The sequence below is a fragment of the Pipistrellus kuhlii genome, unplaced genomic scaffold (assembly GCF_014108245.1).
Source record: "Pipistrellus kuhlii isolate mPipKuh1 unplaced genomic scaffold, mPipKuh1.p scaffold_m20_p_3, whole genome shotgun sequence".
NCBI lineage: Eukaryota > Metazoa > Chordata > Mammalia > Chiroptera > Vespertilionidae > Pipistrellus > Pipistrellus kuhlii.
Window position 1 is genome coordinate 118,103,926 of NW_023425529.1, and position 4,861 is coordinate 118,108,786.

Consider the following 4,861-nt stretch of genomic DNA (forward strand, 5'->3'; position numbering starts at 1 on the left):
ATTAGAGGTTAAATCACTTCACCAGGATCACATAGCTAGCAAGTTGTAGACACATTTGGACTGAGACAGTGTCTCCAGAGTCCATGCACATACCACTATGGCAATCGGAGAAATCCGCCAGGGAAACTGGGAAAGAGCGCCACCATGGTAGACAGTAAGATGGAATATTTAACATTTCTAGACTCACTTCCAAGATTAAATTTACCATACTGTGTTTATAAATAGAGCAACAAACACCTATTATAGTCTGTTATCACCATAGCAAGGTTATGAAAGTGATTTTGAAGAAAAAAATTTATTATATGTGGCATGGGTCTGTAACAATAAAATACATATTAGAAATTATCAAATCATACAACATAAGGATCATAAGGCAAATATTTTGAAAACAATGTTTATTTCCTTAGTTCTCAGTTATAATTGTTTTAGGTTGGAAGAAGCTAGGAAAGTCCTGTGGATCAGCTACCACAGTTTCACATATACCACCTTTTTTAAGGTAACTATTCAGAAGCAGACATTTAAGCAGTGGTTCTTTCCATCAGATGAGTCAATGTCTTCTGTACAAGGTGTTTCATGTCTACCATTGTAAAGACAGTTTAAAAAGTTCTTTTTCTTGCCGTTACCGGTTTGGCTCAATGGATAGAGCATTGGCTTGGGGACTGAAGGGACCCGGGTTTGATTCTGATCAAGGGCATGTACCTTGGTTGAGGACATATCCCCAGTAGGGGGTGTGCAAGAGGCAGCTGATCGATGACTCTCTCTCATTGATGTTTCTAGCTCTCTATCTCTCTCCCTTCCTCTCTGTACAAAAATCAATAAAATATATTTTTAAAAAAGTTCTTTTTCTTAAATTATTGCTTATTGTACATATTTTCAGATAATTAATGTTCAAAACATTATGAAAATGCTACTTCTGAAAATAGCACATTTTAACGTATAACATAATCCTTTCCATTCTTGAAATTACAGAACACTAAAATAAGAAAACAAATTACTGACTTTTTTGAGTAGTGTTAAGTCAATATAAAAAAAATGGGACTCAGAGTCTAAATATATTTACACAGGAGATTTTTGATCTATCAGTATTTTTATTCTTGATCCTACTATTATTGGATGCCATGGCCTTTTTATTTTCTATGTACCACATGCATTGTATTTAATATACTGTGACTTAATTTGGAATTTAGTTAATCATACAATTAGCTGTATAGATGAATATGTTTGGCCTGCCTTTTTCCCAAAAAATGATTCTAAGAGATTTACACATTAAAAGCAAATTAAATGTCCTTGCGGAAGGTTCTGGAGCTGGGCATTAGTAAACATTGTAAAAACAATTTCTTCATCAGTATGGGGAACCAGTTTCAAAAAGCCTGAAGAATATAAAGTAAATGGAAAAGGTTAAAATTTATCATTTTAACTGATAGGTTTTCTGGGGGGAAATAAGTAATGCAAAGACTTCCAAATATAGTTTTAATTTTACAGTCTCCCAAAAAAACACTTTCTCTAATTTAATTATTTCAATTGTAAACAATCTTCTTATGGTACTATTGATATTATATTTATTTGTCCTTAATGAGATATATTTCTGAGTTTAAAAACCATTAAATGAAAAATGTTAGCACCTTTTTTCTTTTATATGCAGTGCAACTTGTGAGTTGTAAGTTTAACTCTTTTATTTGATGTGGTGAATCTCACCCTTGGATTAGGTTTGAGACTGTTTCATGGATGCAAGGAATAGAATTAACTTTAATTACAACTTAAAACATCAAGGTCTTCTCAGTCATATGAAATTAGATTTAAAAAATAAGCAAACAAACAAACTTCTATTGCTCTTAACTTCTAGCTTTTCTCCATTTGTTGAGCAATGATATAAGAAAAAGTTCAAAGTCAACATCACTCTCCTAGTTTGATTAGAAAAAAGAAAAGCAGTAAAGTATGATACCATGATGAGAATTTTTTTCTTAGGTCCTAACCTTGGTCTGATGAATGCCATGCCAAAGATTGCTCCTGGCATGGTGAAGCTCTGGCTTGATTCCCTTCACTTAAGCCGAAATGAGAATGGTCCTCACTCCACTATTAAATATCAAACTATAGATTATCAATAGACAACAGGAGTCAGAGAATTGCTACCTATATTGCATGGACATTGTTGTTGAGAGTTTGTTTCTCTTGTCACCTAGCTTCTTAATATGGAGGCCAAAAAACCTATCAGGAGGCCCACAGACTGTTCCTAGCACAGAGGAAGAGCACCAAAATTCTGGAAAATAATTATTGCAGGGAGCATGGCCTTAAGGGACATTCATGTAAAAGCTGTGGTTCCAAAGAAGAACTTGCATAAGTGATCACAAAGGGAACTTGGAGGAGGAGTCTAGACCTCAGGATGGAAAGAAGGAACCAAGAACATAGAATTCCTTTCATATAGGTTCTATATTTATTAACAAATGGAGTTGTGGGGTTCTTTTTTAAAGGTGAAAGAAGAATTAGAGGCTTGATTTTTTTTCCCCCCCAAATGAATTTTTGTTTATATGAGTGAGAAAGAGATTTGAAAGAGTAGATACTTGCTTTTGATAGCAGCCCAAAAACCCCAGTGCTAAAGATGGTCAAAAAGTACTGAGGCAAAGGTTGGGCTGGACAGACTGTGATCAAATATACAGATAAGTCCTCAGGAGAGAAATTTCCAGTCTGTACTTGTGGAACTTCAATACCTGTTTTTAAACCACATTCCTCTTCTTCCCCACATTTTAAAATCTAGTTTTCTATACCTTCTGTGATACCACAACATTTAAAACAAATGGACTCCATTTATCAAATGGAGCACTTAAAACTGATGTTTTTTTAATTTTAATTTTAGATTTGTTTTCCAAATATAGCCATGATATAAATATTAACTAGGCTATTACTAACTAAATGGATCACCTTGGAAACTTTTAACCTCTCTCAACTACTTATTTGTAAAATGGGGATAATCATACATAAAAATATTGTTGGGAGAATTAAATGCCATGATGCACATAAATTGGTAATTAGCCAGAAATACATAAATGATAATTATTATTATTAATGGTAAAGTTCTATCTAGTCTTTTGGTTTTTGCATTTCTTTACTTCTGCAGCTTGCTAGGAAACCCAAGATACAAGATCAGTTTTAGTGATATTTTGAGCTTATTGAAATGATATCAACCATTTTCCTAGTTATCCTAGGAAATTGGCACTGTTGTGGTCCTTTGTTGTGAAGCTAGTTTATTTTATCCCAGAGAAAAGAGGTGCAAGGTCAATAATGTCTTCTCAATGCCCTTAAGCTATTCACCATAATGAGCAATTAATTTCCACTTTTGGGTGTTTTCATATTAAGTCTCCATTGGACATGAAAATAGCCTAAACCATAAACTTGAAATATTAGCTACTAAAAGATCTGAATAAATCATCATAGATGATCTCCTCTTATAAATTTATATTTATAATTTTTATTTTAATAGAGATTAAAGTGGCTTTATTGATATCATTTAAGTAGTTTTTTGCTGTTGTGAGAGATTATCTTTAAGATACTTAAGTACAGTTATGCTGAACACATTTTAGCTAACTAGCTTTAATGCCTCTGCTACTAAAGGCAAAATTAATCGCATGTTCTGTCCTCAGTACTGACCATCCTTTGTTCACACAGCCATTTTTAAAGTTTATTTTAGTACCAACGAGTCTATTTAACTCAGTTGGTTGGCCCATGCTGCTAATGAAGCCGAGTGATACCCCTTTTCAGGCCAATTAGTTTTATTCCGTCCACAGACCATAACCCTAACCTAAGGCAAACTGTACTAAAATTGAATACCCTCCATTACAAAGCAGCTAGCACAGAGAAAATGTGATGTTTTTATCACAATTGGAAAAACAATTTGGAATATAAGTCTGTAGAAGTCAAGTCACTATATTCTTACATAAACATAGAACATTATTATTTTTTTAATTACCTTTACCTGTAAATGTTCTTACTTTTTTTTCCTAAGATTCTTTTGAAACACATTAGTTTATTGATTTTTAAATCCTTTTATTGTTTTTTTTTTGTTTTTTTTTGTTTGTTTTTTTACCTTGAATGTATATCTGAATCACAAAGAGACAAATTGGTGGTTCTTTTTATGGGTATTCTATCTGGATTTAGAGTTATAATCTTGCAAAAATAGTTTCAACTTATATTGTATCCTCCATGGGTCCACAAATAAAATATTTAAACTTTTAGGTCACTTTCTGTTTTACTACTGTGTTGCTGAAAACCTCTTTTTCATAGCAGTGGCATGAGCTAGGTTTATGATTCTCATACAGGTGTTGAGCCTTTGAACTGCACATATAACTCTTACCGTTACCTAAAAGTGTGGCTAAACATTTTGAAATAGCTTATAAATCATTACAATTAACATTGTTCAAACTGTCCATCCAAAGCAACTGGCTTGACATGCCATCTGTTATTTTTTCCTTTAAAACCTTTTAGTCTGTCTAAGACAGCTATTTAACATTTAAAATGATGTTCCTTTTAAGGAGTGTGATGGGCTGATGAAGACAAGCTTTTGCTTTAATTATCAACAATTTCTGTGATGTGATATAATTTTTGCAGTACTCTTGGCCCTTTACAAATCAAAAGGAATTTGTCTAAAACAGTAATTAATGTCAAATGACTAGTCACAAAAGGCCCTATTTAATTAAAAGGTTCTAATCTTTGATTAAACCTCATCACACATTCTCCTGATAGCAAACTGTTGTCTGAAAAAAGAATGTAATTGGGTACATAGTTTATTGTCTCCCTAAAGCAGCATCTTCAAATTATATAAAATGATTATGGTCTGCTTAAAAGTTAAAAATCATTAGTAAGTCATATT